At 44.3% G+C, this 22249-nt stretch overlaps 1 non-coding gene across 1 annotated transcript; it reads right to left on the bottom strand.

Moving 5' to 3' along the window:
- Nucleotides 1-13084: 13084 nt before the first annotated feature.
- On the bottom strand, nucleotides 13085-13189 carry LOC113593826 (U6 spliceosomal RNA). The gene has a single exon (XR_003414188.1). It is a non-coding gene; the product is annotated as a U6 spliceosomal RNA (small nuclear RNA).
- Nucleotides 13190-22249: the final 9060 nt, after the last annotated feature.

Here is a 22249-nt window from a genome sequence, read left to right on the forward strand (position 1 = left end):
TGAGGACAGAGATGTATACACCTTGTTCACTGCTGTATCCCAGTACCTGCTACATGATGGGTCTCCCATAAACATTTGATGAATGAATCAACAAAAGAATGAATGAATAAAGTGATGTCTAAATTGGTAAGCCAAGTGGAGGATGGGAATAATGTTTCATACAGAGATAAAAGCAATGTAAAGGACTGGATAGGTTAAGAAAGTAGTTCAGTGTGGCTGAAGCAGAGTCAAAGAATCTCGGAGTATTAAGATTGAAGGCTGAAGAGGTCAAAGGAAGTCAGGCCATGGAGAGTCTTCTAAGGCATATTAGGGAGTTTGGATTTTTTTTCTTTTTTTAATGTTTATTTAGTTTTGAGAGACAGAGAGAGACAGAACCTGAGTGGAGAAGGGGCAGAGAGAGAGGTAGACAGAATCGAAAGCAGGCTCCAGGCTCCGAGCTGTCAGCACAAAGCCCGACACGGAGCTCAAACTCGCGAACTGTGAGATCATGACCTGAGCCGAAGTTGGATGCTTAACCAACTGAGCAACCCAGGCACCCCGATTTTTTCTTTTTTTTTTTTTAATGTCTATTTATATATTTTGACAGAACAGAGGAGGGGCAGAGAAAGGAGAGAGACAGAATCCCAAGCAGGCTCCATGCTATTAGCACAGAGCTCAATGTGGGGCTCAAAATCACAAATGGTGAGATCATGACCTGAGCCAAGATCAAGAGTTGGATGCTTAACTGACTGAGCCACCTAGGCACACCGGGAGTTTGGATTTTTTCTTAAGGGAAATAAGAAAACAAGGAAAGTTATTAAGCAAGAGAGTGATATAGCCAGGTGATAGAGATGATAGTAGTGATTACATGTCAGCCAAATGCTGGAGACTTTACATATAGTATCTCTTATTTTCAGAACAACCCTGCAAGGTATACATTATTCCCTATTTTATAGAGGAGATTATGTTGCCTACCTAAAGTCAAATAACACATCTGGGACTGAAATTCGGGCCCATTTGACTCCAAAGCCTGTGTATTCGTTCCACTAGATCACACTGCCGTCATTGTGCTTGATGTTCTCACTTTCATTTCTTATTGTGAACAATGGCCTTCGCCTGGTCCTTGGCTCCAAGGACACTGTCCTTTAGCTGAGCGTGTCAGTAGCTGGTTAAGACACTCCAAAGCCTACAGGCTATGCCATTGCTGCTGAATTTTTGCTGCGTGTGATGGTGAGACCTGAGGCTTCAAGTATGATTTTTGACCCATCTGTGTTGCTTGCCTGTTAGCCTTTTCAATTACATCTGCCCAATACAGATTTTAACACATTATACCAAAACCACAGTAATAGATGGCAGTCATTTGTGGAGCTTCTGCAAATAAATGTTCCGGGCACTATCAGGAATTCATATATATTATTTTTTTTTATCTTAACAATAATATTTTAAAGTAGCTATTATTAGCCTGATTTTGACAGGAAAAAAGAGGGTCATGCAGAGTAACTGATACTAAATCAGCCCTCCCACCACAAACAACTGTAAATTTGGATGCCACACATGAAATAATTGTTTTCAGACATTGGACAACAGGCAGAGCAGGAGTTTGATCCTGACTAGAAAGAAAACAAATGTGGTGTGCTTCATTATGACCCAATTTGGAGGCATTTTCTAGATCCTGATGTAGGGAAGTGCAAGCCAAAAGAACATTTGCTAAGATGAGGAAATATTTCAGGACTACCAAGGCAGCTGGAATTTGCAGGGCAGGGTTTCAGAAAGAATGGAGCTGTATAGAAAAGGAGCTCCAGAAATATACATAGGTGTCCTATACACATAGGTAGATAATCCATAAGGCCAGACAGAGAACAAATGGTGGAAAACTGTAAGCTAAACTACCACTGCATACAGAGAACTGAGGTATGTTTAAATTATAACTAGCCAGAATATAGAGATCTCATTGAGCACTCCAAGCATCCAGTAGAGCTCTCAGAAATTCCAAGCCTTAAGCATAGGGAAAATCTAACCCTAGAGTAAATGCTACTCTAGATGTACAAGCTTTAAAACTAGCCTCAAAAGGATCAAATTCATCCTCAAGTAAGTTATCTGCCTGCCAGAACAAAACTCAACACCCTATTAAGGAAGACAACAAAATCCACACTCAACAATGTAGCATCCATAGTGTCCAGCACAAAATAAAGTATTAATAGACCTGCAAAGAAACAGAAAAATGTGACTCATAATCAGAAGAAAAATAATTTAGTAGAAACAGACCCATAAGTGACATTAATGTTTGGAGTTAGCAGATAATGAGCTTAAATTAGTTATAAACATGTTCGAGGCATTAGAGAAAAGTATAATGAGGAAAAATCTCAACAGGGAACCAGAAATTATAAAAAAGAAATTATAGAACTGAAGAATATAACAATTTTTTAATTCACTGCTTGATCTATAAATTTGATGCAATCCCAGTCCCAATCCAAGCAAGTTATTTATTTTGTAGACATGGACAAACCAGTTCTAAAGTTTATAAAGAGAAGTAGAAGGTCCAGAATAGCTAACACAATGTTGAAGAAGAACAAAGTTCAGAGTCACTACCTGATTCCAAGACTTAACTATAAAGCTATAGTAATCAATACAGTGTGATGTTGGTGAAAAAATAGACAAATAGATCAGTGGAACAGCACACAGAGCCCCAAAGTAGACCCACATAAATGTAAATTTAATTTTAAATGTAAATAAGTTGATTATTGACAGGAGCAAATGCAGAACAATGGAGCACAGTCTTTTCAACAAATGGTGCTGGAACAAGTGGACATTCACATGCCAAACAAAAGAATCTAGACACACACCTTATACCCTTCACAAAAATAAACTCAGGATGGAAAGATGGATCATAGACATAAATAAAATACAGCACTGTAAAACTCCTAGAAGATAACATAGAAAACCTAGATGACCTTGGGTGTGGCAATTACTTTTTAACATCAAAACATCAAAAGCACAATCAGTGAAAGAAGGACTTGATAAGATGGATTTCATTAAAATTAAAAACTTCTGTTTCGTGGAAGATATTGTTAGGAGAATGAGAAAAAAGGTCACAGACTGAGAGAAAATATTTGCAATAGATAAATCTGATACAAGACTTACTCAAAATATATGAAGAACTTTTAAAACTCACCAATAAGAAAATCCAATTTAAAAAAATGGGCAAAAGACTTAGATGCCTCACCAAAGAAGATAATACACAAGACAAACATATGAAAAGATGTTCCACGTCATATATCATTAGGAACTTATATAGATTAAAATAACAATGAGATACCACTATACGTCTATTAGAGTGGCCAAAATCCAAAATACTGACAACACCAAATGCTGGTGAACATGTGGAGCATTAGGAACTGTCATTCACTGCTGGTGGGAATACAAAATGGCACAGCCACTGCTTTTTGTTTGTTTTATTTTTTTAAAGTTATTTCTTTATTTGAGGGGTGGGAAGGGGCAGAAAGAGAGGGTAAGAGAGAATCCCAAACAGGCTCCATGCTGTCAGCACAGAGCCTGATGTGGGGCTTGAACTCACAAACCGTGAGATCATGACTTGAGCAGAAAGTAAGAGTTGGACGCTCAACCATCTGAGCCACCCAGGCTCCCCAACAGTACAGCCATTTTTGAAGAAAGTTTCTTACAAAACTGAACAGTCTTACCAGATAATCCAGTAATTGTGCTCTTTGATGTTTACCCAAATGAAATGAAAACATGTCCACACAAATATCTTATGTCCACACAAAAACATACACCTGGATGTTTAGGGCAGCTGTATTCATGCATGAATTAAAAACTAACAGAACTGAAAAAAGTAGTGGATAAATCCACAATTTAGATGGATATAGAATGATGGGGCAGGACTTCTGGAATGGCAGAGTAAGGAGCTCAAAAAATCCTCTTTAAAAAAACAAAAATCAAAAACCCAAAACATTAAAACTATATGAAATTGTCAAAAACAAAAGTGATCAAAGGCTTACAATAAATTTAGAAGCATTCATTCATGAAAAACTACTGAACCTTTGGGAAGAACAGTGGCAGTCTGTGATGTCTTAGCCGGTGGCTGCTCCAAACTAACCTTTTTCCCCCACACTACCACCCCAGCTCAAGGTTATCACAGTAATTGTTCTACATAGAGATGTAAGCCATGGAAAACTATGTCTTTATTTTGGGAAGGAGCTTACTTGATTTGAAAAACCCCATGCCCAGGGGCACTGAAAGAAACAATAGCAATCTCAGTGACAAAACAAACAGGGAAGGCCAACAACTCAGCTAGCTTGAGGTTGAGGTCCTGGTTGAGGCAAGCAAGGGACCAGAAATTTAATAGGGATACACAGGGAATGAGATAGCCATAGTGGGTCTTGATAAGTTCCCACATATCTATGGCAAAGCACATGAGCAGGACTGACCAGAGTGCCCTGGCTATCCACATATTCCTGGTAGAACTTGAGGGCATACAGACAGGTAGAGGAACATGATAGTGCCCACCAGAAAATAAAAACTGTGGCAGACTTATAAACTGCCTGAATTTTGAATGTATTCTCTAACCCACACATTAGATTCATCACACAGCCACTGAAGAAGGTGTAAGTCTTATGGGCTCAGTGTATTTGAGCAGAACCTCTCACCAGTCATTGGCCAGCTAATTAGCCATGCAGAATCAGAGGCCATCAAGACTTAAACATAAACACAAGAATTAAAGAAACAAACAAGAAAGACATCAGTGACTGCACACTGCAGACTCCACAGCTTTAGTCCAGGCAAGTTACCAAACAAGCAAAAGCAGCAATAGCCCCTAGGGAGAAAATATCAGACTTCAGAATTGCTAGAATATATTACCTAACAAGATTTAAAAAGGAGATATGCAAAGAAATGGAAAGTATGACCCACATATGGGGGGGGGGGGAAGCACTCAAAACGATAATATATGAGACTTTAGAAACCTTAACAAATTTGACCTGATTGACATTTGCAGAACAGAACCCTTGATAATTGCATAATGCTTGTTCTTTTTAAGTATGCATGGAAGATAACCATTTGTATTTTAACCCTTATTCTTTTTTAAAGTATATTTAAGTAATACCTACACCCAGCATGGGGCTTGAACACACAACCCAAGATCAAAAGCCACATGCTCTTCCAACTGAACCAGCAAGGCACCCCTTAACACCTATTCTTGATAAAAAGGAAAAAAAAAACTTTCCAAAACATTGAAATAGAACAAAACACCCTCAATCTGTAAAGCAGGATCTATAAAAATTCTATGGCTAAATATGATACTTTATAGTGAGATATTGAACACTTTCCCACTAAGTTTAGGATCAAGGCAATGATATCTACCATCATCAATTCATTCAATATTATATTATTGGAGGTTCTAGCCAATGCAATAAAACAAGTAACTTAAAAGACATACAAATCAAAAAAAGAAGTAAAAATTTCCTTATTTTCAAAGAGCATGACATAGAAAAACTTAAGAAATCTACCAAAAATAAAGAAAAAACTACTTAAGCTAATAAGTGAATTTAGTAAAGTGACAGGATATCAGGTCAACATATAAGAATCAATTGTATTTACATATACTAGCAATAAGCAATTGGAAAATAAAAACTTAATGCTATTTATGATAGCATTGAAGACATAAAATATTTGCACAAAATATGTGCAAGACCTCAACACTAAAAACTACAAAATACTTAAGAGAGGAATTAAAGAAACTGAAAATTAACAGAGAAATATACCATGTTCATGGATTGGAAGAACACACTATTGTTAACTTGTCAATTTTCCCCAAATTGATTAATAGGTTCAAAGCAATACCAAATTTCTAGCAGTTCTTTTTTTTTTTTTTTTTAGAAAGCAACAAGTTCTAAAATTTATATGGAAATATAAAAGACCTAGAATAAGCAGTCTTGAAATAAAACAGAGGTAAAGAATTTACATTACCTGATTTCTAGGCTTACAAGAATGCTACAGTAATCAAGACACTGTGGTACTGGCATGAAGATATAAAAGACAGACCAGTGGAACAGAATAGTTATAGTCTAGAAATAGTAGTTAATTGTTTTTATCTAAAAAGCAAAACCAATTCAATGTGGAAAGAAAAGTCTGTTCAACCTGCAGTGCTAAGAAAATTGGCTATGAAAATTTTTTCTAGAAGATTATTTTCATGATCTTTGGATAGGCAAATATTTCTTAGGATCCAGAAGGCAGTAATCATAAAAAAAATAAATAAAATGGAATTCATCAAAACTTAAAGTTTAAAGCTTCTCAAAAGATGCCATTAGGAAAATAAGTAGGAGAGCCATAGATAGAGTAAATTTTCTCTATGCCTATACGTTTGACAAAGGATTTCTATCTAGAATATGTAAGCAACTCCTACAAATCAGTAAGAAGACCCAATTAAAATCCAATTAAAAAATGAGCAGAAGACATGAACAGACTCTGTACAAAGGAAGATATACAAATGACCAATACACACATGAGTATGTGTTTAATATCATTATTCATCAGCAAAATGTAAATAAAAATATTGAGATATCACAACATGTACACTAGAATGGCTAAAATGAAAGACACGCCATGTCTAATGTGGTAAGGATAGTGCAGTAAGCAAAATACATTGCTGGTGGGAGTATAAAGTGTAGTGATGCAACCACTTTGAAATTAGTCTGGAACTTTCCATAAAGTTAACATGCACCTACCAAATGACCCAGCAATTCCACTTGTAAATATTTTCCCAAGAAAATGAAAACATATGTCCATAGAAAGATTTATAATGTCCATAGTGGCTTTATTTCAAAACTGGAAACAACCCAAACATCCACAGGTGATGGATAAACAAGTTAATATTCATGTAGTAGAATACAATTCAGCAATAAAAAGGAACGAACTCTACCAAACATTTAAAGAAGATTTAATACCAATTCTTCACGAACTCTTCCAAAAATTAGAAGAGGAGAAAACACTTCTCAACTCATTCTATGAGGTCATTGTTACTCTGATACCAGAAACCAAAGACATGAAAAGAAAACCACAAATATTACTGATGAATACAGATGCAAAAATCTTCAACAAAATACTACCAAACTGAATCCAGCAACATATAAAATGGATTATTCATTCTGACCAAGTGAAATTAGGCCAGGAATGTAAGATTGGTTTAACATCTGAAAATCAATTAATATTACATACCTTATCAATAAAACACATAAACCACACGATCATCTCAATAGAGTCAGGAAAAACATTTAACAAAGTCCAACACTGTTTCTTGATTTTAAAAACTCAAAAAAATTTTTTAATAGAAAAAAATAGAAGGAAACTTCCTGAACTTGATAAAAGGTATCTATGAAAACCCACAGCTAACATCATACTTAATGGTGGAAGACAAAGCTTTTCCTATATGGTCAAGAATAAGACAAGGATGTCTTGCTCTTACTACTTCTATTTAACATTGTATTGGAAGTTCTAGCTAAGGCGATTAAGCAAGAAAAAGCAATAAAAGACATCCATGCTGGAAAGGAAGAAGTAAAACTAGTTCTATGGCATGCTCTCCTATGTAGAAAATCCTAAGGAATCCACTAAAAAACAATTAGACCTAATCAGCAAGACCAACATACAAAAGTTCAGCAAGATCAATATACAAAACCAGTACAAAGCCAATTATATTCTACAGGTTAGCAACAGTCTAAAAATGAAATTAGAAAATTTCATTTAGAGGGCACATGGGTGGTTCAGTCAGTTAAGCTTCTGATCCTTGATTTCAGCTCAGGTCACGATCTCACAGTTTGGTTTATGAGTTTGAGCCCCACATCGGGCTCTGCACTGACCATGTGGAGCCTGCTTGGGATTCTCTGACTCCCTCTTTCTCTGTCCCTTCCCACCTCAAAAATAAATAAACAAACATTTAAAAAAAGAGAAAATTTCACTTAGAATAGTATCACAAAGAACAGGAATCAATTTAACTAAAGAAGTGCAAAACTTATATTTGGAACCTCACAAAATATTGTTGAAAGAAAGAAGACCAGGGGCGCCTGGGTGGCGCAGTCAGTTAAGCGTCCGACTTCAGCCAGGTCACGATCTTGCGGTCCGTGAGTTCGAGCCCCGCGTCAGGCTCTGGGCTGATGGCTCGGAGCCTGGAGCCTGTTTACGATTCTGTGTCTCCCTCTCTCTCTGCACCTCCCCCGTTCATGCTCTGTCTCTCTCTGTCCCCAAAATAAGTAAAAAACGTTGAAAAAAAATTAAAAAAAAAAGACCTAAATAGATATTCCATGTTCATGAGTCAAAAAACTTAATATTGTGAAGATGGCAATACTCCCTATGTTAATCTACAGATTTAATGCACTCTCTATCAAAATCCAAGCTGGCTTTTTTTTTTCTTTCCCAAAATTGATAATCTAATCCTAATTCATATAGAAGTGCAAAGGACCAAAAATTGCCAAAACGATTTTGAAAAGGAAGAACAAAGTTGGAGGACTGATACTTCTTGATTTAAAACCTTACTACAAAGATACAGTAATCATAACAGTCTGATACTGGCATAAAGATAGACATATAGATCAATGGAACAGAATTGATAGTCCAGAACTAAACCCTTATATATTTGTGGTCAATTGATATTTGACAAGAGTGCCAAGACAATTCATGGAAAAAGAATAGTCTTTTCAACAAATGGTGCTGGAACAACTGGATAGCCACATGCAAAGGAATAAAGATAAGCCCATTTCTTAAACAGGTTACATAAAAATTAAATCAACAGGGGCTAAAGATAGGGGGAAAGGGGAATTCTTTAATGAGTATAGAGTTTTAATTTCACAAGATGAAAAGTTCTGGAGATTAGTCGCACGACAACATGCGTGTACTTAAAATTACCAAACTGTACACTCTACAATGGTTAGGATGGTACATTTTATGTTATGGATATTTTACCACAATCAAAAAAAAATTTTTTTTAATAAAAACATTGAACTCAAAACGTACCATAGACCTAAATGTAATAACTGATGCTATAAAACTCTTCAAAGAAGACAGGGGTAAATCTTTGTGATTTAGGGTTAGACCAAGCCTTCTTGAACACCCAAAGGATAAGTGACAAAAGAAACGGTAGGTAAAGTGGACTTTGAAGGACATTCTCAGGAAATGAAAAGACCACCAAATGAGAGAAAATATTTGCAAATCATTTATCTGATAAGGGAATGGTGTCCAGAATACATAAAGAACTATTACAAGTCAACAGTAAAAAGACAATAATCCAACTGAAAAACAGGCAAAGGATCTGAACAGACATTTCTCCAAAGAATACATACAAATGGCCAACAAAACATGAAAAAAGTGCTCAGCATCATTAGTCATTAGAGAAATGCAAATCAAAATAACAATGAGAAACCACTTTATACCCACCAGAATGGCTATAATAAAGAAGATAGAGGATAACAAATGTCAGTGAGGATATGGATAAACTGAAACCCTCATACCCTGCTGGTGGGAATGTAAAATAGTGCAACCATTTTTGAAGGCTGTTTTGCAGCTTACAGTTACCATATGACCCAGGAATTCTACTCCTGGGTATATACCCCAAAGAAATAAAGCATATGCCCATACAAAAACATGTACACAAATGTTTATAGCAGCATTTTTCATAATAGCCAAAAAGTAGAAACAACTCAAGTGTCCATGAACTGATGAACAGATAAATAAGTGGTACATCCATACAAAGGAATATTACTCAGCCATAGAAAGGGACAAGTCTTACACATGCTACACCATGGATGAACCTTATAAACATTACACTAAGGAAAAGAAGCCGGACACACAAGGCTAAATATTGTGTGACAGAGGGATACAGAATAGACTGTAAATGTATAGCATACAATTAGTATTTTCTGAAAGAATAAATGACTTAATTAAAAATTAAATACAATACTGGGGTGCCTGGGTGTCTCGGTTGAGTGACCAACGTCTTGATTTTGGCTTGGGTCATGATCCCAGGGCATGGGATCAAGCCCCGTGTCTGGCTCTGTGCTGAGTATGGAGCCTGCTTAAGATTCTCTCTCTCCCTCTGCCTCTCTCCCCCTCTTGTGCTGTCTCTCTCTCTCAAAAAGAAAAAAATAAAGTAAAATAAAATAATTAAGTAAAATGCCCACGCCAACTGGATTTAGAAGATGAAAGAAACATGAAACTAAGGTAAAGCTGAGTTTTCTAAAATGGGTGAGAGGCAGGTGGGAACATTAAAGAGACCTGGAGAGTCAGGGTAAGATCTAAAGCTCTCAGGTCCCAGAGGGAAGTACAGATGTGAGAGCCATTGTCTTAGAGGTGTTAGGTAAGGAGAGGTGATGGTTAATTTCACCAAGGAAAAAGTTCAGAAATAAGAGCAGAGTGGGGGCAGCTGAACCTTCTGCCCTTGTTTCTAAAAGAAGGTGTCTGCGACCCTGGTCATTCAAGTGGCATGAGGGGTGTGTGGTGCTGGGGAAAGAACCACGGACTTGGGTCAGAGGACCCAGGTTCTTTGCTTCCGCTTCATTTTGCTGTGTGACCTTGGGCAGCTGATCTTACTATCAGAGGCTTAGTTTCTTCACCTGTAATCAGGGATAATAATGCCAGCCCTCTTTTGCAAAACCATTGCATGGACCAAAAGGGAGAATGGATAAGAAAGTGCTTTGTAAGCCGTAAAAGACTCATCAAATGTAAGGGGTTATTATTACTGCAGTGGGAGATGCAGAAGGCCAATAAAATGGATTTGGTTGCAGTAAGCACAGGGGTTACTTTCTGTTTCTTGAAGAAAAAAAAAAGGAAAGAAAGAAAGAAAAAAAAAAAAACGCAGCAGCAGCAAGTACTGCCAGGTGCACAACGTAGTTTTTCCAACTTTAAGAAGCAAATAACAGAGGGGGGCCAACTGGCTCATCCCAGGAGGCCTGTCTTCACCAATTGAATCAGAAATCATGGCTCAGGGAATAGTTGCAGGCAAGGGCCCAGGACAGCAGGCCCTGTCCTGGTGGGGCGGGACTCAGGGCGTGCAGTGCCAACAAGGGTTGTCCACATGGCCCAGGACTTGGTCCCTCGGCCCCTGCGGCTTGGAGCTTCCTTCAGTCCCCACCCAACCAGATGTACTCCTTCGAGTCCCAGGTGGCCCATGAAGGGTGCTGCCAGCCCCCAGGCCACATTCAGGAGCATCACTTCAGGGTTAGGCAGAGAAGTGACCATGGCTTCACCACAAAATAGGCCAGGCTGGGTTTCTATGGCTCCCCAGGTGGCCAGCCTCATTAGAGCTGAGGGCCGCATTGGGCCTGCCAGAACTGCGAGCCAAGTCCAGAGCAGGAGGTGAGGGGAGGCTGCTTCCTGTTCTTTCCAGGCCCAGAGACACGTTCCCCCAATGCCTGGCTAGATGTGAGTCCCTAGAGTTTGTGTGCCAGCCTGGAGACAGTCCTTTCAAACGGCACCTTTAAGGCAGCTACACTTCTCCCAGATCTTCTTGGCCTGGGCTAGAGAAGACATTAATGACCATCTAGTCCAGCCTGCCTGCCCCCATTTTCAGTTTAAGACTCTGAGGCCCAGAGAGGCAGGAACTTGCCTAAAGGTCACATCAGGGGAGCTTCTCTGAGGCCGAACAATGGTGCTGAGAAGTCGAGTCTCTCTGGCCTCCCAGCTGTCCATCTCTCCCCACCCCTCCATCTCTCCCCATTACTGGTATTTTCCAGTCTCTTCTCCTTGGGGCCACTGCTCTCTTACCTCTCTGAGCTTCCTGGCCAGCCCGACCGGCCTGAGGTCTCCACCTGAGGCTAAGATTCTGCTTCCCGGCCTCTACTGTGCACTGGCCAGCTCCAAGAGCTCACCTGCCGTGCCAGGCCACCTCACGGACACTCCGTAGGCCTGAGTGGGGCTGGGACGTAGGGGAGGTGATGGTGAGGTCAGGAGCTGCAACAGCAAGCCCAGTTCTGCCACTAATGGTGATGTGCGGGCATAGGAAGAATGTCACCTTTTGAAAAATGATTCTTGCATTGAGACCCTGTGTTGGAGCTTCTCCTATTCCTCCTCTGGTTGCCTCTGGAGCATTTGTTCTTCCCCTCAGCATTCATTCTTTAATCCCTGAAATCTTGCTGAGGATTCAGACTCAGAGCCCTGCTTTGGGTGAGGCATCAGGACATAGATACTAACTGACTCAGCCCTGCACTCAGGTGGTCCCAGTCTGTTGGAGGCAGCATCAGAATGGGCATTTGTCCCCAGTGTGATCAGCATATGATATGAAGGCAGCACAGGGGACTCTACAGGCCCAGAAGATGCCCCTTGACCCCCAGCCTTGGCAGTCAGAGAAGGCCTCGAGCTCCAGTGTAGCTTGAGGAGACATTTCCTAGGCAAACAAGGCAGGGAAAGGCATTCCAGGAAGCCCATGCTAAGATGAGAAGGTAAGTGGCTTGACAGGATCAGGGAATGGTGCTGGATTTCATGTGGTTTAAACCATAGGCTGGGCAGGGGTGAGGGTGGGTGAGGCGGGGGGTTGGCAGGGGCCATATGTGAAGGGTGCTGAAGGCAGGTCCAATGTGTATTTTCCAACACCACCAAGCCATTAAGTCAATTCTTTTCTTTTTTTTTAAGTTTATTTATTTTTGAGAGGGAGAGAGAGAGAGAGTGCAGGAGGGGCAGAGAGAGAGAGAGACAGAATCCCAAGCAGGCCTTGCACCATCAGTGATGAGCCCAATGTGGGGCTTGAGCTTGCCATTAAGTCAATTCTGATGCTGTCTACCTGGAGATACCATCAGATCTCATGAGTTAAGGGCTCGGTCTCACGAGACTATGGCCACCTGTGCTTCTGACCAACTGGTTATAAATTGGAGGTTCCCACGACCTCCTCTTCAGGTTCAATTAATTTGGTAGAGCAGCTCACAAAACTCAGAAACACTGCCGTTTACCAGTTTATTAGAAAGGATATTACAAAGGATGCAATGAAGAGCTAGATAAAGAGGTACAAAAGGCAGCATTAGGTCCTGCTTTCCCTTTTCCCCCGTGTCCTGGGCGTCCTGGAGGGGTGCTGGGGCAGACCCAAAGAGCCCACATTCTTTGGAGTGCCAGGCCCAGTATTCCTTTTTCTTACTGAACCTTAGCGTGTCACCCTTGCACGGGGGCCATGCTAATCTCTGTCTCCTTCAAACTTTAGCATATGTGCTGCCAAAGTGAGCGCTCCTTGCTGAGCCTTAGGCTTCCCATCCAGCAACAGGAAAGATGAAACCCAGTCATATCTCGAGGGGATGCCACCCCTAGATGAATCAGAATCAACTGTGGAACTTTGTACATGACAAACACGTGGGCCCCATCCCAAGCTTATTAAGTCATCCTTTCGTTCCACAAATATTTTTGCACGTGCCAGACACCGTTCTAGGCGGTAAGGATACAGTAGTGGGCAAGCCCCTGGCCCGCCTTCATGGAGTTTACCCTCAGAATCTCTGGGGACGGGCCCAGACAGCTGTATTTAGAAAAAAACTCCGCGAGCAATTCCAAAGCCCAGTGTTACGGGCTGAATTGTGTCCCCCTCAAAATTCGTATATTGAAGTCCTACCCCTCAGTACCTCAGAATGTGGTTGTATTTGGACATAGTGCCTTTAAAGGGGGTAATTGAGTTCGACGAAATCACGGGCTGGGCCACCATGACTGGGTGTTCTTTTAAGAGGAGGTTAGGACACACAGAGGAAAAGACCATGTGAAGCCAAGGCGAGAAGGTGGCCACGTATAAGCCAAAGAGATGCCTCAGAAGAAACCAGCCCTACCAGCACTTTGATCTTGGACTTCTAGCCTCCAGAATTGTGAGAAAATACACTTCTATTGTTTGAGCTCCCCAGTCTGTGGTACTTACTAATGACAGCCCTAGCAAATTAAGGTATTCGGCCTCACCCAGACACTGCTCCTTAAAAGACTGGACAAGGATGCAGAATGCAAATGGAACATGCCTGGGTAGTGTGAGCTAGGTAACCCAAAGCTTAGAAACATCTGTATAGGTTTGGCCTTGACAGAAGCCAGTTAGCTTCATGTGCCTCACAAAGGTATGACTTTGCGGGAAATGTGGATCCAATGGAGCAGCCTACTGCTGAAGCCCTGCCCCAAACCCCGACAGGCCGGGCACAGGCTCCTACTATCCACAAAGAGCCACATGCACAGGAATGACCAGCAGATCCCAGGGTTCTTACCTCCATAAGGAGGTTCCACCGGGGACAGGCCTTGGGAACAGCACCAAGGACCCATGCTGCCCAGAGAGACCCAGAATGGGCAAGGATCTGGCCTAAGGTCACACAGCATGATGGATGCAAGCCAAGCTGGAGTCTCACCCCCTGCTGGTGCCAGCTGCTTTCTCCTTCAGCCCCGGCACCTCGCCCAAACCTACTGCCACCCGCTCTGCTTTCCCACCCTCTCCTCCCCACCTCTCTGCCTCTGACTAAGGCCAGGAGCATGATTTCAGAATGATGAAACCTAGCTGCTGAGGTCACGCCGGCCTCTTTCAGTGGCTGTAATTTTGCACGGCCCCATCCCCCACAGTAGGCTGAGGCAGCTGCCAGGCCTTTGGCACATGTCTGGGGGGAATGTGAGGGTGAGACAACCAGAAGAGCCAGGTCAAGAGGAATCATACGTTACAGATCGTCTCCTGACCCAGCACTGGTCTGGGGGACACGCAGACCGATAATACAACCTTGTGCTCACATCATGCCTTCACCCGTCATTCCACTGAATCCTCATAGCATCCCCTTTATACTCAGGCTTTCCAAGTCAATACTACCAAGTTGCTCATATCTCTGTCCCCCGTGCCGTGCTGATTCACATCTCTGGGGGCTTGCTTCTCTGCTGATTTCTCTGTCTGGATTGTTCTTTCTTCCTTCTTCCCTGCCCTCCTTATCTGCTTTGCCTGGCTTCTCCTACTCAACCTTTAAGACCCAGCTCTGATATCACCTTTTCCAGGAAGCCTTCCCTGACTGTCCTCCCACTCCCACCCCCAGCAGGTGGGCCTATATATTTCTCTGTGTACACTCATACAAAACTTTCTGTTCATCACATTGTATTTTAATCACCTGCTTACATGTCTGTGTACCCACCTCAAGAGCAGGGATGGGGTTGGGACTAGGTCTGGTTCATCTTGGTGCTCCAGCCCCCAGCACAGAGCTAAGCATAGAATGAGTCATTGAATGTGGGACAACCCCCCCCCCCCCCCGCCCAACCACCACCACAGGGATAGATGAGGCAGGGAATGTTATCCCCCATTTTATAGAGGCCCAAGGCCCAAGGGTCCAGGGTGAGTTAATATCAGAGCAGGGACCAGATTCCAGCTCTCCTGGTGCTTAGATTAGTTCTCTTAAGTTCCAAGGATGGCATTTACAGAACAACCAGCCAAAGAGACCCACTGAGCCATACTAGGTGTATCAGTTTCCTATTGCTGCTATAACAAATCACCACCAACTTAGTGGCTGAGAACAACACACATTTATTATCTTACAGTCCTGGATGTCAGAAGCTCAAAATGGGTCTCACTGGGCTAAAATCAAGGCTTCAGTAGGTCTGCATCCCTTCCTGGAGGCTATAGGGGAAAATCCATTTTCTTTTCTTTTTTTAAAAAAATTTTTAAATGTTTTTATTATTTAGTTTTGAGAGACAGAGAGACAGAATGCAAGTGGGGAAGAGGCAGAGAAAGAGAAGGAGCACAGAATCTGAAGCAGGCTTCAGGCTCTGAGCTGTCAGAGCAGAGCCCAATGCAGGGCTTAAACTCAAGAACCACGAGATCATGACCTGAGCTGAAGTCAGATGCTTAAGCAACTGAGCCACCCAGGTGCCCCAGGAAAATCCATTTTCTTACCTTTTTCAGCATCTAGAGGCTGCCCGCATTCCTTGGACCCATCTTCAAAGCTGGTGAGGTCGGGTCAAGTCTTTCTTACATTGTGTCACTCTGGCATTCCCTCTTTTACTTCCCTCTTCAATTTATTAGGATCCTATGATTATGCTGGGCTCACCCAAATAATCCAGAATGATCTCCCCATCTCAAGGTCAATTGACTGCAACCTTAATTCCTTTTGCCATGTCATCTAACATATCCTCAGGTTCTGGGGATTAGGAAGTGGCTGTCTGTGGGAGGAAGGGGAATTATTTTGCTTACCACCCTGGTGGGCAAGGAGATAATGGATCTGTTAAGAATGGAGTGACCAGACTTCTCAGTGTGCCTGGGATTGTTCTGCATTAAACCTGTCATCCAGAAATGATATTGATAGTGCCCATTTCTCTTTCAAAAACATTCTGGTTTATATGGTTACCCCAGTCATAGACTATTGGAACAGGAAGTCTAAGCCTACCATTTTGCAGATGAGGAAACTAAGGCATTGGAAAGGGGAGGAACTCGCCCAATGTCACACAGTTGCTGATAGAGTGGAGACTGGGATCCAGATTTTTTTTTGGATCAGGAGAAGGCCAGCTCGGTGCCCAGCTCAAGCTGAAATATTTCTTTCGTGAAGTCAAGACTTCCTAGAGGAAGCAGTAGGCAGTCAACAATGATGATGATAATGAAGATGATGATGCAAATTTATTAAATACTTCCTATGTTCCAGGCACTGTTAATTCATGCTGAATGCTTTATCTGTATCACCTCATTTGATCCTCACAAAAATCTTGGGTCATTTTGCAAATAGGAAAACTAAGACTTAGAGTGGTCAAGTGCCCAAACCAGTAGGTCACTAAGACTCAGGCCCTTTTCTTTCCACTATAAACCTAGTAATCTTGGGCTCAAGGAACTAAGAGAGCCGAAAGCCTTGCTTTGGAGAAGCATCAGTTGCAGGGTGGGGAGGAAGAGTGTGGAGGAGCTGCTGGCTTATTGAGCCTGTGAACTGATGAGAGGAAGGGCATGAGGATGAGGGGCTCAAACAGTTGTGTTTAGTTTCCACTGAAGACTTAAAACTATGGTCATAGCAGCAAGAGTTTACTTTAAAGGGTTCAGTTATTTTTCCATATCTGCCCAATGTAGAACATTTGGAAACTACCAAAAGTGAAAAGAAGATAATAACAGTTGTGATAATTCCATTCTCCCAAAGAACCAGTGCGAAGACTTTGGCAAATTCCCTTACAGGGATTTTTTAAAAAATAAGATATGTTGACGTATGAAAAAGTATAATAATAATATTATCAACACCTGTGTACCTGCTCTCCGGCTTAAGAATATGCAGTTACATATATCATTGATGTCTGGTATACCTGTTTCCCATCGTACTTCCTCCCTCCTTCCAGAGGAGAGGTCCTTCCAGGCTTTTCTCTATGCATATCGCTCTTACTTAGTTGATGTTAGTGTGATTTTGCAATTTTGCACAGAAGAGTTCAGGAGAGACATCAGAAGGTCCCTAGCCCTCCCACAGTCGGTGGTCCTCCATTTTTTTCTTATGAAAAATAGCAAACAGTGTTGCACTGGCTCCACCTTCATACCCCTGGCTCTTGGTGGCCTAGTGGTCACTCCACCCTTGGTGCTTCCTGCCCCAGGTGTGCAGCTGTGGACCTGATTCAGCCCCTCTCCTGCCCACCTCCCCCCCTGTCTGACCGGGATGCTCTCCATCCTCCCTCTATGTCTCCACCTCTCCCTTTATTCTGCTCAGCCTTCTCCTGTCAGTCTCTCCTCGTCATTCTCATGTCCCCTGCCGGGCACTTCTCCTTATGTAGGTCCCGGTCCCTCCTCTTCATGTTCCTCAGCCAGTCCCAACAGCCACCCAGGTGGAAAGAGCAGCCAGTCCCCAAAAGCCTCCCCACAACTTCCCCTGCCCATGCCTGGAATTCCTCTGTTGCAGCTAACTCCTTCATTGTCGGGACTGGAAGCATGGTCCCCACCCCCATTTCATGGCTGAGGAAATAGGCAGAGAAAGAACTAACGTGCCCGACATCACTAGGCAGAGTGAATAACAGAGTAGAACCAGAAGCCAGGCGTCCTGCCTCTTATTCCAGGGTTCTTGAGACCCCTCTCACTGGGTAGCAGCACCCACTAGGCTGGACCCCTCCCTGCTTCCGGAGAACTGGTGTGTCGCGTAGGTGAGTGGGTTATTGGTCACTGCCACTGTCCCGTCTGGAGCAAGGGAGCATCTGCAGCAGGAGCATGAAGGGGGTGGGGGGAGGCCCAGCAGCTGCCATTCAGGGGCAGAGTGTCAGAGCTGGCGAGGTCTTGAAGCACACTCCTTCCAAGGACAGGGTGGGGGTGGGATGGGGGGATGGGCGGGGTAGCCGGAACTCAGAGGGACTGTGCTTTGCTTTGCCCAGGGTGACACGTACAGTCTGTGGCACTTAGCTGACTACACTGATTGTCTGCCCAAGTGGCATGCAGAAGGGGAGAAAGAAACCTGCTGGTCCTGCTGGCCTCTCTTCCCGAGTCCATATGTCCTAACTTCCTTGTTTGCTGAGACCCCTTCCTCCCTTCCCTCCCCTTCTAACTCTCCTTCTCAGTCTCCACCCCCCATCCTTTAAGTGCTAGAGTTCCTTGGGAAGGGGAGGAGCAGGAGGACAGCTCCGGTGATGGAGGGTAGGAAGAGATGTTGGGAGGCAGGGGCAGGCCTATGTGGGTCTGGTGAGGAGGAGGCCCATCTGGCTGATGGTTTTGAGGTCATCCTGCTCAAAGTCTTAAATGCCAGATGGTGAATTGGATCTTTACCTAAAAGGCTGCTGTGGGATGTATGGAGGCAAGGGACAAGATAGAGGCCCGGCTCCATCATTTACTAGCTGTGCGGTCTTGGGCAAGTCACTAAGCTTCTCTGAGCCCCCATATCCTCATCTGTAAAGTTGGAGAGCAACAACATCTCATGTGCAGATTAAATAAGACAATGCAGGGCAAGTAGCCCGCCCAGAGTTAGGCACACACATTTAACCATGGTAAATGGCAGCTGTGTGACTCCTGCTGACATCCTGGGCTCATGCTGGGCCCCTGTTGCTAAGACCGTGAGCTGCTCCTGATTTCTTAGACCCATGGGGCCTGACCCCAGGGAAGATCAAAGGTGAAGGGGATTCATTCTCCCTAACCTGTCAAACAGAGAGCTCCCAGTCTTTCTGAGGAGCTAGCCCCATGACACACAGGAGCTGCCGTTCTCAGCAGTGAGGGGACAGATGTGCCAGGGTGGGGTGGGTACGCTGCGAGGGAGCCCCGGGAGATGTGGGGCCAGGCCAGAGCAGACTTCAGGGAGCGACAGTGGGCAGCACCTCCTGGTGCACGCCGACCCCTCTCAGCAGCATCCACGGGCAGCCAGAGAAGCCGCAGAGACCACAGTGCTGATGCTTCACTGCCACGAATCAGATGGCATTGGACAAGCCTCCCCGCCACCTCTCTGAATCTCAGGTTCCTCTTTAGCGGACAGACTACTCGTACCCCTGTGACGGGGTGATCTGTTCAATGAAACATTGTCTACAGAGCACATGGCAAAGTGGGGGCATAGAGTGCCCAAGCAAATGGTGGTGATTCGGTTTTGTGCGTACCTCACCTTCCAGACAGACTGTGAGCCCTTGGAGGGCTATTATGCCGGGGGCTCTTTCTCTTGTGCCTCCCAAGACCCAAATGGCACCAGGTGCCCACGCGGGGCTTTTTCTGTATCCGTTGACCGAATGACTGAATGATCTGCTAACCTGAGTGAAGGGAGAATGGCGAGGATTTGCCATTTGGTGTTTTCATGCGGATGAGGTCATAAACGATGAATCACGTGTAATTGGATGCTGAGCCTTGGTGTGGTTTCCAATTCGTGAGCTCATTTTATTCGCGCAGCCCCTGCCCTCTGCCAACATTTGGAGGATTTGGAGAAGCTGGGATTGGTCTCCCCAATTTCTAGATGGGAAAATTGAGTTCGGGAGAGGCCGAGGGACTTATCTGGGTCACCTGGCAGTTGACACCATGGTAGGGGCTGCTCCCTTCCAGCCAGAGGGTTTTTGCAGGAGTCCAGTGGGAGGTTTGGGTTGCTCAGGCTGCAAGGAATCGAGGCCCACTGAGGTACTGTGGGGACATGGGGGATGGCAAGAGCGGCACAGCCTTTTCAGTATCAGTGTCTAACCTGCAGCTTTGATGGCCTGGCAGCCCCTCCAGAGGCCTTTCCAGGAGCATCCCCAGCGCCCAGATTAGGCCCTCCTAGTCCCATGACTCAGCCTCCTACTGGTCTCTGCTTCTTTTTTCTGCCCACCCTCTGGGCCTCCTATTTAAACCTCGAAGACACAGAATCTATTACCTAGACAAGCATTTTGGTTGCAAGGAGCATGGGCTCTCTCAGGCCATCTCAGGATTCCTTCTCTGGGTGGGTGGGACGGGAAACACATGGCCTCGTACTGGGAAGGGCTCAGACATCAAGGCAAACACATGCCCCATCCTCCTCCATTTTTATGTGCCCATTGCCATGGTGGGCCTCAGTTCGGATCCCTGGAGGGAGCATTCCGACAGACTGAGCTATTTACCCCTGGTGAGCTGATCACCTCACTGTACAGACTCTTCCCAGAGGCCACCTTGGGGCTCTAGGGAAACTGAGTTGCTGCTCTCCCTACCTCTGGTCTCATCAGTGGCCTCCCCTGTGCAAACACCTGCCCAGCTCTGCTTTTTTGAAAGGAGGTGGGGTAGCATAGCTGTTTCACCAGAAGAAAATATTGTGAATATCCTTAGTGCCTTCAGATTGGGTTTGTCTCTACTTACCCTGGAGTGTCCCTCGGGGGCAGCATTCCTGAGCCAGGCCACCTCTTAGAGCACTTAGTCTCTCTTAGATCCAGCCTAGAGATGGGTGCCTTTGCCTTAGGTGTGGCGAGGGTGGAAGGGGTTTATAAACTCAAAGCTGGTAATGTATGTCCCCAAAGTGGCCATTTTCTTTTCTTTTTTAATGTTTACTTTTGAGAGAGAGAGAGAGAGTGAGCGAGCATGAGTGGGGGAGGAGCAGAGAGAGAGAGGGGGACAGAGGAGCTGAAGTGGGCTCTGCATTGACAACAGTGAGCCCGATGTGGGGCTTGAACTCATGAACCGAACCGTGAGATCATGACCTGAGCCGAAATCAGACGCTCAACCGAGCCACCCGGGCGCCCCAAAAGTGGCCACTTGCATCAGAAGGCACTGTGCAGGCAGCAGGCTCTCTGAGGCAGGGGATGCCTCTCTCTTGCAGATGGATCTCAGAGTCTGCGGGCAGAGTGGAACAGCCAGTTACTCCCTGGGCCCTCGGTCAGAGCCCTGTCAGCCCATAAGGTGTATGATAGATGGGGACTCAAGGCAAGCATTGCGTCATGGAAAGTTCTAGGCAGCAAGTGGAAAGATGTAGATGCAGTGAGGCGCCCCTGTGGGTGTTGGGGAATGGTTGGAGTGAATGTTCAGGCCCCAGATAAGCTCACCCGGAATGAGCCCATTAAGGAGTAGAATTAGTTGTGGCATCAAAACAGGAAGAAATGGCACCTAGGTCCATATCCAGGGTGAGCCTGGGGTCTAGAGACCACAGGCGGCCAATGCCCAGAGGCTGTTGTGAGGGACCCAGCACAGCCAGGACTCCCTTGAGGGAGGTCACGTGTCTTCACATCTGCCGACCACCGTGACCCCTCCCTGCTGTGAAGCCCGAATGGGGCCTGTATGAAAGCCAGGAAGATTATAGCTCTGGCTTTCCTTTCCCATTCCAGGAATAAGCATTTGTGTCTGGTTGGATGGATCCACGGGGAGGGCTACAGAGAGCTGGGTAGAAACTACCCAGTAGGGAGCAGCCAGGCTTCCCAAGCCCTCTGTGAGGACCGAGATCTGCCTATATCATGTGTCCGGGGGAATGCCTCTGAATCCAATCGAAAGCAAAGCACTACAGGGTAATCTGGTGTTTCTGGTCATGGGGCCTTCCAGTACCCTCTTAGCTCTGATCCATGGAGTCATCCAGAATAGGAGGCTTCCAGAAGCAAGTGACTGGCCTCCTTCAAGCCATCCCCAGTGATTTAGAAGGAATCCGAGGCCTCCTGAGGCAACATGGGAGGCTCTAGTCCCAACTTTACCAGGTGACCTCAGACAAGTTATTCACTGCCTGAGCCTCAGTTTCCTCAACTGCAACCTGGAGAACACAAATATGTATTCTGTTTTGTGAGTTTGCCTGAAGGCACCTTGAACAACACCAGAGCTCTGTGCACACCTGAGCAGTTCTTGCTATTAGATTGGAACGGAATTTACCAGAAATCAGGGCCTACCTGTCCAGTTTACCTTTGTGTAGCCAGTGTTTGGCACATACTAGGTGCTCAGTGAATCTTTTCTGAATAAACCAACATGGAA

Source organism: Acinonyx jubatus, chromosome D1, assembly GCF_027475565.1.
Source record: "Acinonyx jubatus isolate Ajub_Pintada_27869175 chromosome D1, VMU_Ajub_asm_v1.0, whole genome shotgun sequence".
Lineage (NCBI taxonomy): Eukaryota > Metazoa > Chordata > Mammalia > Carnivora > Felidae > Acinonyx > Acinonyx jubatus.